The sequence below is a fragment of the Triturus cristatus genome, chromosome 12 (assembly GCF_964204655.1).
Source record: "Triturus cristatus chromosome 12, aTriCri1.1, whole genome shotgun sequence".
NCBI classification, from domain to species: Eukaryota; Metazoa; Chordata; class Amphibia; order Caudata; family Salamandridae; genus Triturus; species Triturus cristatus.
The window spans coordinates 44610545-44624848 of record NC_140595.1 but is presented as its reverse complement, the minus strand read 5'-3'; the positions used below and the strand labels follow the sequence as shown (position 1 = coordinate 44624848).

Genomic DNA, 14304 nt, shown 5'->3' with positions numbered 1-14304 from the left:
CCACTACTTTGCAAAATGTATGGACAGCCTCCTACCATGGCTGTGCCAGACAACCTCCTGCTACTGACGTACAGTGTCTGACCAGTCTGCTGCTGTTGGTGGACGTGGCTTCCCCCACAAAACACCTCACCTACATAAGGTTTGCCAATATAAAACCTACATCAACATGTTTCAACCAGAAGAGCAGTTCACTTAATGACCTTCACCAGTACGTAACAAGCATTTGCAATGCAATAGGTCTAGCATTTACAAGAGTTTGAGCTATTGGCATTGTAAATGACAATGCCTTTTATTAACGTGTTGCATTTAAAACAGATAAATAAAAGGCTTTGTCATTTACAATGCCACTAGTTTGAACTCTTGCAAATGTGAGACCTATTGCATTGCAAATGCATTTAAACTAAAAATATTTGTTAGCGCGTTAAGAGCGTGCCCTGCCTGCAACAGCTATTTGAGAAAACAGTGCTCAAAGGATGTAATTAAAGCCTACAGAGTAACAACATACGTAACAGGGGGTGTCGCCATGGGAGGTTTCAAAATGAGACATGGCGGTACTAAGGAGGGACTACTAAGCCTATTGACCAATGAACAGCCACAGTTTACAGTGGAAAAGGATACAAGCCAATTAAAATTAGGGGCGGAGAGTTGGTGTAGCTTCAAGTTCCTACCTCAACACAGCATGCCTCGCAGAGCAGGCCATATGCTGCCCAGGCTCGCCCTAAAAGAGCATCAGTGGGGTTCACCCACAAAAAGATCTCGCTTTTAAAGTTTTATCCTTAAGAAAACATGCATCAATATGTTTCAACCACAAGAGCAGTTCACTTAATGGCCTTCGCCATTACAAGAAAAAGCATCAAAGGGGTTCACACACAAACAGATCTGTTTTAAAGTTTTATCCTTAAAAAAACCTGCATCAATATAGTTAAACCCAAATATTAGCCGCCTTAATGAGCTTTCCCCATAAGATAACTAGCACCAATATGATACAGCCAAAAGAATGCTTCTCCAAATGAGCTTTTCTTAAGTTTAATCTGCATTAGTAACTTACACCCTACTAGAACAGCTCACTTAATTGATCATGTCCATAGGAAAACCAGTATCAATGGGGTTCAACCGAAAGAACTACTCCCTTAGTGAGCTTTCCCAGATGAAAACAATGCACCAACACAGTACAACCAGAACACATCACCAAATTAACTTCACTCAAAGAAAAACCTGCATCAGTAATGTTCAACCACAAGAACAACCCATTGAATGAGGCTTGGCAAAGAAAAAAACAGCTTCCTTTGGTTCACCTACAAGAGCAGTTCTCTTAATGATCTTCACCCACAGGAAAACCTGTATGTGCATCATTCACTCAAAGAGAAGCCCACTTAATGAGATTCAGCCACAGGGAAACCTGTATGTCAAGCATTCACCCAAAGAAAAGCTCACTTAAGGAGATTCTGCCACAGGAAACCCTGCATGTGCATCATTTACCCCAAGAGAAGCTCACTAAATGAGATTCAGCCACAGGAAAACCTGCATGTGCATCATTCACCCAAAGAGAAGCTCACTAAATGAGATTCAGCCACAGGAAAACCTGCATGTGCATCATTCACCCTAAGAGAAGCCCACTTAATGAGATTCAGCCACAGGACAATCTGCATGTGCATCATTCACCCAAAGAGAAGCTCACTAAATGAGATTCCGCCACAGGAAAACGTGCATGTGCAGCATTCACCCAAAGAGAAGCCCACTTAATGAGATCCCACCACAGGAAAACCTGCATGAGCATCATTCACCCAAAGAGAAGCTCACTAAATGAGATTCAGCCACAGGAAAACCTACATGTGCATCACTCACCCAAAGAGAAGCCCACTTAATGAGATTCAGCCACAGGAAAACCTGCATGTGGATCATTCACCCAAAGAGAAGCTCACTAAATGAGATTCCGCAACAGGAAAACATGCGTCGCCTTATTTACCCAAATCAAAACTTGCTTCAACATGGCTCACTCAGAAGAACATTCACACAACGAGCTTTGCCTATTCGAAACCCTGCATCCGCAGCATCCCCCTCAGAAACAGCTTGCTGGATGAGAACTGCCTACTCAAAAACCTACTTCAGTAACGTTCTCCCACGAGAGTAGTTTAACGAGCTTCATCTACAGGAACAGCCTGCCTCCTGCCGCGGCAATGCAAGACAGCCACCGATCAATCATCTTCAGAAGGGGAAACCCAATTTCAACCAGAGAACCACCCCACCTTGTCCATAGGTAGACTGCTTCAACCAGCCGAATGACAGAACCACTCACAAATGATGTATACACACAGGAACTCCCTGCTGGTTGAGCTCACTCATAAGCAACCTATTCTTCAGCGTGGTTCACTCACAGGAAAAACCCAACTTCAAAGAGACTAGGGACCAGCGGTGGGGCAGAGGGGAGGATCTTGGTGGGATAGGAGACCCTACCAAGTAGTGGGGTGGCGTTGGTGCTGCAGGGACTGTGTTGGAAAGCATCATAAGGAAGCTATGAGGCGGTAGACACTGCTCTTGTGGAGTTAGAGGTCACTCAGTGGTGGTGTGATACCCACGCCGCTGATGGGACCAAGACACACAATGTGTGATGAGGTCTTGGTTGGTAAAAGCAGTGTCCATGGTGGCTGTTGGGCTATTTGGCCATGAAGTGGCTGCGACTGTAGGGATTGTGGAGGTAGGAATGGTACAGAGGATAATGTTAGGCTGGAAGGGGCCATGATGATGCTTAAGAAAGTTGTGGTGGTCGTGTTTGATGTACGCGGTTGAGGTGGTTGGTACTAGAGAGGGATGTGTGGTTGAGAAAGTCACAGTAACAGAAGGGTAATACAAGGCAGCTGGGGCACCATGGTGGAACAATGTGATGTTTGGTGTACAAAAGGGTTGGATCAAGATCTTGAGTTTGATGGAAACTGTAGAGGGAGACGTCCACGGTGACAGAGATGGGCGATTGTTGTGTGGCCAATCAAGGGTTTTTGTTTGTAGTCTGTTGGCATTTATATAGTGTGCTAAGGCTTACCATGCATGCGGTCTAAAACAAAAGTATAAAGCGAATGATGGTGGAAGGAGAGGACCGAAGGGTAAGGAGTAGAGAATGGTAGAGAGTGTGTGTGGTGGACGCGTTCATGGCGGCAGAGGAGGCATTATAGCACGTATGGACATGATGTTAGAGATGTTTGTACCGAGCCTGGGAGGAGGGTGGTGGGAGGGGAAGAGGTAGGCTCGGAGGAGTTCCAATGTGGAATTCATAGTTGAAGATCAGTAAAGTGAGGGAGTGGGGCTTCATGGGTGGGTCTGTCGGTGGAGGCAAGAATAGTGGAAGGGCCTGCGTTATTAGGCAAGGAGATCTTACAGGAACTTCACGTTTGGTAATACGGGTGGTATGGGTGTGATGGAGGGTTCAATGGTGGTAGAGTTCACGTATGACTAAAGTTCCAGGGTTAAAGTTATATATCGGTCGCACTCCTTCGTTTAACTTTCAATTGCTGTGTATTCCTTTCACTATATTTTCGGTGCTGTGGGATCTTCTCCCCAGATCAAGAGGGATGTGGCTTAAGACTGAATTCTGATTCCTTCACCAGTGGAAGGTGTATCCCAGTATGCACTCTTTTGACTTCAAACTGTAATAAATTTCCCACAAAAGTCTGTTGATCAATAAACGGTTTTATTTCACAGTCTCCAATTGATTTTGTTGCTTCAGAAAATATTCATTAATTTCATAATTCAGGTTTGTTTAGAACCTCTTCATATGGATGAACTCATATTGTAAACATGATCCCATATTGTAAATATAAATATTTGGGTTACAGGGATGAATCCCAGTCAAAAGAGTGCATACTGGGATACACCTTCCACTGGTAAAGTTCCAGGGTAGCAGGGTACATGTATGACGAAAGATTGATGGTAGTAGAGTAGCTGTTTGCTGAGGGGTGTGTGGTTGAAGGGATGCATGCTCACTGGTCGAACTGATGTATGGCGAGAGGTTCAGGTTGGTTAGTAGAGATGTGTGATCAGGGGTCTATGGTGGTAGACAAACTGTGTGATTAGGGCTTGATGAGGTTCATAAGAGGTGTGGACAAGGCTCCATGGTACTACACAGTATGTATCAGCAGAGGTTTATCGTGGTAGATGAGATGTACAATGAGGGGTCCAAGGTGGGAGACAATGTGTCTGACTGGTGGAGTAGATGTATGAAGTGCAGCCCACGGAGGTGGAGATGTGTGGCCACAGGCTGTATAAAGAGAGGTGCGTGGTGGAACATATGCGTGAGGGGGCACAAAGTGGTAAATATGTGTGACACGGGGTCCATGAAATAAAGATATGTGACATGGGGTGAATGGTGGTTGATGTGTGACACAAGGGTTCCTTAGAAGCAGAGATGTATGGTGAGGGGTTCACAGTGGTAAAGATGTGTGATGCGAGGTCTTTAGTGGTAGAGATGTCTCACAAGAGGTTCATGGTGGTAGAGGTGTGCGATATGGGACCCATGGAGGTAGTGATGTGTGATGCGGGGTCCACGGTTGTAAAGGTGTGCGATGCGGGGTCCATGGTGGTAGAGGTGTGTGATGCGGGGTACATGGTGGTAGAGGTGTGTGATGCGGGGTCTAAGGTGGTAGAGGTGTGTGATGCGGGGTCTAAGGTGGTAGAGGTGTGTGATGCGGGGTCCAAGGTGGTAGAGGTGTGTGATGCAGGGTCCAAGGTGGTAGAAGTGTGTGATGCGGGGTCCAAGGTGCTAGAAGTGTGTGATGCGGGGTCCAAGGTGGTAGAAGTGTGTGATGCGGGGTCCAAGGTGGTAGAGGTGTGTGATGCGGGTCCACGGTTGTAAAGGTATGTGATGCGGGGTCCACGGTGGGATGAGGTGTGTGATGCGGGGTCCACGGTGGGATGAGGTGTGTGATGCGGGGTCCACGGTGGGATGAGGTGTGTGATGCGGGGTCCACGGTGGGATGAGGTGTGTGATGCGGGGTCCACAGTGGGATGAGGTGTGTGATGCGGGGTCCACGGTGGTAGAGGTGTGTGATGCATGGTCCACGGTGGTAGAGGTGTGTGATGCAGGTCCACGGTTGTAAAGGTGTGTGATGAGGGGTCCATGGTGGTAGAGGTGTGTGATGCGGGGTCCATGGTGGTAGAAGTGTGTGATGCGGGTCCACGGTTGTAAAGGTATGTGATGCGGGGTCCACGGTGGGATGAGGTGTGTGATGCGGGGTCCACGGTGGGATGAGGTGTGTGATGCAGGGTCCACAATGGGATTAGGTTTGTGATGCGGGGTCCACGGTGGGATGAGGTGTGTGATGCGGGGTCCACGGTGGGATGAGGTGTGTGATGCGGGGTCCACGGTGGGATGAGGTGTGTGATGCGGGGTCCACGGTGGGATGAGGTGTGTGATGCGGGGTCCACGGTGGGATGAGGTGTGTGATGCATGGTCCATGGTGGTAGAGGTGTATGATGCGGGGTGCACGGTGGTAGAGGTGTGTGCTGCGGGGTGCACGGTGGTAGAGGTGTGTGCTGCGGGGTGCACGGTGGTAGAGGTGTGTGCTGCGGGGTGCACGGTGGTAGAGGTGTGTGCTGCGGGGTGCACGGTGGTAGAGGGGTGTGATGCGGGGTGCACAGTGGTAGAGGGGTGTGATGCGGGGTGCACAGTGGTAGAGGTGTGTGATGTGGGGTCCACGGTGGTAGAGGTGTGTGAAGAGTGTCCCACTGTGTGACAGACGTATGATGAAAGTCTCCACAGTTGTAGACGCTGCGTAATCAGGAGTTGAGAAAGCTTTGCAGATGTGGTCCAATTGATGGCCGGTCCATGGCAGCAGGGTGGGCTGTACAGGCGTGGGATGCATAGCGGAAGGGTGTGGGGTGTACAGTGGTGCAATACAGTTGGGTGGGGGTAATCTGCAATTACCAACCCACCTGGTACCATCACAGCCCCTCACCTTGGGTGCCCACCTAACTCACTCCATGTTCATCACAGACCCCGTGTGTCTGGTGCGGGCCTTTTACTTCCAGTTCATTGCTACACGAACTATTGATGTTGAAAAAAAAGTGGAATTAAAACCAAGCCTACAACACCCAGAATGCATCAAGGAGTCACTGGAAAGCCCAGTCCGGGGAAAACAGCGTTAATGAGTACATGGAGCGCGACGACTACCCTAAACAACGCATACAGCTCCTCGACCCCAGGAGCTGCCCCTTAAAGGCACTGCATGTAATCATTTCCAGCTGCTGGAGACATTTCTACTCCCACGGGTAACGCTGTCCCTGTTCCGTTAACCCCACTGCAAGTCCCACCCCCTGCCTCCCAACACACAGGCCGCCCCCCTCCAAACCACAGACACCAGGGACTCTCCTTTCATCCCTGCTAATAGGAGGAGCTCGAGCCAGGGGTGCCCTGGCACCCTCGTGCTTAGGGTTTCTGGGCGCTGCAATCACTGGTTACTATTCGAGGTGTAAAAAATCAGGACATCTTAGCCCACAGTGTGAACACAGCGCCAGCGGCTGTGATGTATGGCAAAGGGAGGGAGGGGGTCCTAGGACATGATGGGCGGCCTTAGGTTCTTTATGGGGCCCACTCGCGGTAATGGGGTGAGGGGTTCACTGGTAAATAGAAGGCTCCATGGTGGACATTGGGAGTGGAAGTGATGCGTGACGGGGGGCTAAGGGAGGCGGAGCGAGCATGCAGGCAGTGGGGAAGGGGGTGGATCCCTTGGTGGCGGGGGGGGGGGGGGGGTCTTTGTTCAGATAAAGGTTAATGATGATCATGGAGGCTACGGGCAGGGGGGTCGGACACTCACCCTCACATGCCGGGTCTCCATCCCACGCTAAGGCAGCTGCAGCCCCATCAAGGCCCGCCGATCCCACCGCCTGTCGGATCCGACTGTACGGTAAATCCGAGGCCCGATCGGGGTAATCCACTGGTCTCCCCGAGAGATCCAAGGGTGCGCGAGGGTCCAAGGGTGGTGCGGAAAGATCCGGGGGTCCGCGGCGCCTGGAGGGTCCACGGGGGTCGACACCCGGGGCCCGAACCGAGATCCTTGGACTGAACCGATGCGCCGGGCCCCGGTATCAGCACCAGAACCGGGGGGCGAAGCGCTGGGCGAGCGAGAGCACAAAGGAGGCGAAAAAACACAAGTTTCCAATCCGAGAAAAAACGGAGAGTGGAGAAAAGAGGGGAAGGGGGGGTGGAGGAGGCGAGAACAGGAGAGGAGGAGGCTGCAGGGGGAGGGGAGAGAGGAGGGGGCGAGAGAGGAAAACGAGAGGAAAATGGACATGTAAAGGAGGGGACAGGGGGTGGGGTTACCAAAGGGGCGGTGGAGGGAAAGGGGAGGAGAGAAAGGAGAGTCAAATGATAATGGGAGGGAGAAGTGAAGGGGAAAGATGGGAGGAGAGAAGGGGAGTCAATGGAAATGGGAGGAGGGAAGGGGGGAGTTGAAGGAAAATGGGAGGAGAGAAAGGGAAAGGTAGGAGGAGAGAAATGAGAAGGGGCGGAAAGAAGGAGGTAATAGAGGAAAATGGGAGGAGAGAGGAGAAAGATCCGAGGAACAGGGGAGGAGAGAAAGGATGTAGGATAAAAAAAGTGAGAAAAAAATAGCAGTAAAGAAATTAAATAGGAAAAGACAGGGAAGGGAGAAGCGGCTCAAGGGATGGATGCTGGAGAGGGGAGAAGAATAACGAGGGAGGAGGCAAAAACAGGATGAGCATGAAAGGCTGGAGGAGAGAAGCTGGATGGAGAGGAGAGCAACTGAGGAAGGCAGGAGGTGGCAGGGATGGGAAGAGGAGAAGTAGTTGAAATAAAGGAAAACGTGAGGAAAGACACAACAGTGACTAATGGAAACAGGTAGAATAAGTAGTGTGTGGGTATCCGCCTGTCCGGGACATCCTGGTGACGGCGCTGAAGGCCCAAATGAAGTCCACAGAGAGGCATGAGTTGTACCCTCAGGTGCCGTCTCGTGGACACCATGGTTCTGGGGTTGTAGCCTCATTGTGGGCTATTGTGCAAGATAATTGTGGTGCTGAAAGCTCATATACAATGTATAGAACACCGTGGGTGTGGGTAGTACAGTCGGATGGAGTCTATAGGACACCATGCGTGCTGTGTTGTAGTATCAGATGGAGTCTATAAGAGCACACCGTGAATGTGATGTTATAGCCTCCAGTACAATCCATAGTTCATTCACAGGGGTGGTGTGGAAGCCTCAGGTGGAGTCCATCGTGCACCACAACTGTTATTTCCTTGACTCCGATGGAGCATACAGCGCACCGTGATTGTGATGTTATAGCCTCCTATACAATCCATAGTACCTTCAGGAGTGTGGTGGCCTCAGAAGGAGTCCTTGGTACAAATAATTTTACTCCAACTAACCATACATTGGTCATTATTGTTACATGTAGATGGAATGATATGATGAACAGGGGAACTTATAACTTCACCACTAGGTGAGCAAGGAAGCAATTCCTTTTAATTTAGGTACCCTCACACACCCTAGTGGTGTCATGCATCATCATCGGGTCACCCCGACGCCTAAAAGTCGGGGTGGGCTCGACCACAGTGTTGGGAGCGCTTTGAAGAAATTGCAGACCAGGGAGGCTATAAGATAAAAAACCTCAGGCAGATCCCCAGTTTCCCTTTATTTTTGGGTCTGTCTGGGTTGATTAAAAATAATAAGAGTAGGGGTATATATAGGAGTATTATGGTCCTATGACCCTAGTGCCAACATGTTTCAGTCCACAGTGGCCATAAAGGTCCAGGACTTTCTTCAGGGCAAACGAGGCCACCCTGGGATTCAGAAGGGGGAATTCCCTATTCTGTTTTATTATGGACAAGGGTAGAGTAGCTACTCCTTGTGTGAAAGACTGATTTATTAATCTGTCTTGCGTTGTACATCCATCTGTAAAAGAAAACACAAAGAAACACATATCCAACTTATACAAATCGGTTTGCATCATGGTGTTTCCAAAATGACGTGTTTCAAAATCGTGTTTGGAATCCAGAGCCACACCTAAATGTGCCAGGTGGTCATAGAGGCATAATAGTGTGCAGCTATATCCACATATGTGTCACTCAAAAATTGTATCTGTGTACAGTTAATCGGCGTGTCAGATATATTGTGCGGTGGCGATTATGCTCGCATTCTATCTGAAACCAGTCGCCAAAAAGTGGATGCTATCAATGACAAGAAACTCTCGTAAAATCATCCCACACACATCTCATTCACACCGTATCTGTGGTTCAACACAGCATTAAAAAGCATGCGTGACTGTTAAAACCTATGGGTAATTGTGAAAGTATCTCTCACTCCTGCATACTTGCTTACCCGGACTTCGAATGGTAGTCGTTTCTCAGGGGATGGAAGGGCTAATGGAGTAGCTCTGTAGTCAAACTCAATGATTGTATACCCTGGAACCAATTGAACAAGTAGATGTAGCACATCCCTCGTCATGACTACTGTATGTACCTTAAATGGGTGATCTATAATATTATGAGAATCTTCCATATGTCACTATCCCCTTTTTGGAGATTGGGTTCCACTATCATCGTACATAAACCTTAAGACTCATGTAATAAATATACTACACTCCTTTAAACGTCCACTATCTTCCAATTGTGAAATGCCCATATGTATATACTACACCTGCGTAGTGTCTCTTGTGACATTTCTGTCACCCAGTGTAATAATACCTTTTTTAATACTTAAAAACACTCAACAATTGATGGGATCAAGAATAATGAATAGCGCTGGCTATGTATCTTACCGGGTATTAGTTATATCACCATCAGTAGATACATAAACTACATCTCCCATCAGCCGTTTGAACTGGCTACGAAGATCGCCCTCGATTCTGCACGGACAAAGCACACACACTATGTAATCCCGTGTCCGTCAGTAATTGCACGCTAATCAAGAATATGAGCCCCCAACAATGCATACTACATTCCTTTGGGTTATTAAAATAAGGACGCTAATATGAATAAACGGATTAAAATCCACATCTGTTTATTTCGGCGTTCTTCGTGTTTACGCACTTTCCTATTTGCTGACATTTTGGGTCACAGGTCGTGGCTGACCTATCCCGTTCGGGAGACGTCACCGATCACATGCACGCACTGACCAATCTAACCTTCCGCTTTAAACAATACGGAAGTATAAACTTCCCGATCACCGTAACACGGCGCGAAACGCCGGGGATCGGGTCCAAGTAGGTGGCCAAGCGGAGCAGGACTCTTGACGAAGTAAGTCTGTTACTCTAGGACTATTAGCGTAGCATTTGGTCCCCCACCAGAGAAGGAATCATCTATAAATACGTTTGGTCCTGGATGCCCTAACTTGATGATTCTCAAACCACTCCTCTTCATATTTCCCCTGGGGCAAACGTTAGGGTTTGACTACAGAGCTACTCCATTAGCCCTTCCATCCCCTGAGAAACGACTACCATTCGAAGTCCGGGTAAGCAAGTATGCAGGAGTGAGAGATACTTTCACAATTACCCATAGGTTTTAACAGTCACGCATGCTTTTTAATGCTGTGTTGAACCACAGATACGGTGTGAATGAGATGTGTGTGGGATGATTTTACGAGAGTTTCTTGTCATTGATAGCATCCACTTTTTGGCGACTGGTTTCAGATAGAATGCGAGCATAATCGCCACCGCACAATATATCTGACACGCCGATTAACTGTACACAGATACAATTTTTGAGTGACACATATGTGGATATAGCTGCACACTATTATGCCTCTATGACCACCTGGCACATTTAGGTGTGGCTCTGGATTCCAAACACGATTTTGAAACACGTCATTTTGGAAACACCATGATGCAAACCGATTTGTATAAGTTGGATATGTGTTTCTTTGTGTTTTCTTTTACAGATGGATGTACAACGCAAGACAGATTAATAAATCAGTCTTTCACACAAGGAGTAGCTACTCTACCCTTGTCCATAATAAAACAGAATAGGGAATTCCCCCTTCTGAATCCCAGGGTGGCCTCGTTTGCCCTGAAGAAAGTCCTGGACCTTTATGGCCACTGTGGACTGAAACATGTTGGCACTAGGGTCATAGGACCATAATACTCCTATATATACCCCTACTCTTATTATTTTTAATCAACCCAGACAGACCCAAAAATAAAGGGAAACTGGGGATCTGCCTGAGGTTTTTTATCTTATAGCCTCCCTGGTCTGCAATTTCTTCAAAGCGCTCCCAACACTGTGGTCGAGCCCACCCCGACTTTTAGGCGTCGGGGTGACCCGATGATGAAGCATGACACCACTAGGGTGTGTGAGGGTACCTAAATTAAAAGGAATTGCTTCCTTGCTCACCTAGTGGTGAAGTTATAAGTTCCCCTGTTCATCATATCATTCCATCTACATGTAACAATAATGACCATTGTATGGTTAGTTGGAGTAAAATTATTTGTGTAACTATTTATACTGGGAGGTGTTACTCTGACCTATATCCTCTCTACCCTTTGGGCACGAGAAATCATTTTTCTCAACAGCCTTTGTATACAGGAGTCCTTGGTACACCACGGGTATTACTGTGTAGGCTCAGATGAGGTCTACAGTACATCATGAGTGAAGTGTTGTAGCTTCCTATGGAGTCTCATGGACACTATCATGGTGGTGTTCTAGCCGCAGATCGAGTCCGCAGTCGAGCACCCTTGTGGCGTCGGGTTCCAGTGTCTGGATAGTGTGGGCTTGCACCCTTCGCTTGCTCCACCCGACGAGGGATGGTTGGTTGGTGCAATGCTTTGCCACAGATCACATGTAGTTCGTCTACATACCGACGGTTATCAGAAGCCTCTATACCTGAAGATGCAACACATGGCATCCGCTGTGGACCTTGGAAGGAGTGTGTACAGCCATCCAGAGCTGGAAGGTTGGTCCCCTCTGCGCCCACTCATGCGGCATGCACTAGTCCGGATGGATAAGGTACGAGAAATTGCACAGATGCCATAAAGTGCCTGGAAGGCAGCACAGGGCGTCAATGATCCAACGTAAATGTCAATCAATGAGTTATTTCCATATACAGGTACCTCAAAGTTTGGTGCCGGAGAGTAGACCTAGAGATCTGATTAGGATGTAATTTCTTACCTCCATGAGGTCAAGATATAGGGCTTTAGCTGAGGTTTTAGGAAATCTATATGATGGTTACGCTCCAACTAGATCCAGCTGTCCGGCGACTGAGATCTATAGATGAACTCCATCAACACGCCATACAACTAAGATAGTGTAAGCTCTTGAGAAGGTAAAATATATCTTAGACTGACACCAACACGTGCTACCAGGGACTCCGGCTCAATGATTTTCAATTCACAAAACAGTGGGTGGATTGTTAATTGCCTCAGTTAAAAAGTCAGCAACACAGAATTTAAACTGCCATGTTCAGAATATACAACAGCGCCTTCCACCCTGCAAGACACTCTTCACACCCTCACATACAGACAACACCCTAGGAGATATCGTCACCAACTCTGTGTCTAAGGAGCAGGAAATAAACAAGGCATCAACCTTCACACCCAGCTGCCCCACACACTCTAAGAGCCCATTGAAGTCAAAGGAAGAGCAGCAAATGCAAGTCCCACAGCGTGGTCGAAAGCATATTACTGCAAATTCCTATACGGCATGGTCTAAAGCATATTACTGCTAATTCCTATAAGGCATGGTCTAAAGCATATTACTGCAAATTCCTATACGGCATGGTCTAAAGCATATTACTGCTAATTCCTATACGGCATGGTCTAAAGCATATTACTGCAAATTTCTATACGGCATGGTCTAAAGCATATTACTGCAAATTCCTATACGGCATGGTCTAAAGCATATTACTGCAAATTTCTATACGGCATGGTCTAAAGCATATTACTGCATATTCCTATATGGCATGGTCGAAAGCATATTACTGCAAATTCCTATATGGCATGGTCGAAAGCATATTACTGCAAATTCCTATACGGCATGCTCTAAAGCATATTACTGCAAATTCCTATACGGCATGGTAAAGCATATTACTACAAATTCCTATACGGCATGGTCTAAAGCATATTACTGCAAATTCCTATACGGCATGGTCTAAAGCATATTACTGCAAATTCCTATACGGCATGGTCTAAAGCATATTACTGCAAATTCCTATACGGCATGGTCGAAAGCATATCACTGCAAATTCCTATACGGCATGGTCTAAAGCATATTACTGCAAATTCCTATACGGCATGGTCTAAAGCATATTACTGCTAATTCCTATACGGCATGGTCTAAAGCATATTACTGCAAATTCCTATACGGCATGGTCTAAAGCATATTACTGCAAATTCCTATACGGCATGGTCTAAAGCATATTACTGCTAATTCCTATACGGCATGGTCTAAAGCATATTACTGCAAATTTCTATACGGCATGGTCTAAAGCATATTACTGCTAATTCCTATACGGCATGGTCTAAAGCATATTACTGCTAATTCCTATAAGGCATGGTCTAAAGCATATTACTGCAAATTCCTATACGGCATGGTCGAAAGCATATTACTGCAAATTCCTATACGGCATGCTCTAAAGCATATTACTGCAAATTCCTATACGGCATGGTAAAGCATATTACTGCAAATTCCTATACGGCATGGTCTAAAGCATATTACTGCAAATTCCTATACGGCATGGTCTAAAGCATATTACTGCAAATTCCTATACGGCATGGTCTAAAGCATATTACTGCTAATTCCTATACGGCATGGTCTAAAGCATATTACTGCAAATTCCTATACGGCATGGTCTAAAGCATATTACTGCAAATTCCTATACGGCATGGTCTAAAGCATATTACTGCTAATTCCTATACGGCATGGTCTAAAGCATATTACTGCAAATTCCTATACGGCATGGTCTAAAGCATATTACTGCAAATTCCTATACGGCATGGTCTAAAGCATATTACTGCAAATTCCTATACGGCATGGTCTAAAGCATATCACTGCAAATTCCTATACGGCATGGTCGAAAGCATATCACTGCAAATTCCTATACGGCATGGTCTAAAGCATATTACTGCAAATTCCTATACGGCATGGTCTAAAGCATATTACTGCAAATTCCTATACGGCATGGTCTAAAGCATATTACTGCAAATATTTATACGCATCAAAATTAGCCGCAGATTTTGAAATATATGAATTCAACCAATAGGAAGGTCATAGGCAGAAAGGTTGCAAAAGTTACCCATAGTTGTATATCTCTTGTGAAGCTACTTTTGCGGAAAGCGAAATTCCCCAAAATATTCAAAGTGCAAATGAGG

At 46.8% G+C, this 14304-nt stretch overlaps 1 protein-coding gene across 6 annotated transcripts in view; it reads right to left on the bottom strand.

The window, feature by feature from the left end:
• PTPRS (protein tyrosine phosphatase receptor type S) overlaps nucleotides 1-14304 on the bottom strand; it is a 455981-nt gene that overhangs the window by 298365 nt on the left and 143312 nt on the right. For 3 of the 6 annotated variants that reach the window (XM_085637321.1, XM_085637326.1, XM_085637325.1), the window contains exon 1: nucleotides 6804-7239. The exons of 1 other annotated variant lie outside the window; for it this stretch is intronic. The gene's annotated coding sequence lies outside the window, so the exon portion shown is untranslated. Of the gene's footprint in view, nucleotides 1-6803; nucleotides 7240-14304 lie in introns of those variants that run through there. 2 more of the 6 variants (XM_085637327.1, XM_085637328.1) reach the window with 2 other exon arrangements.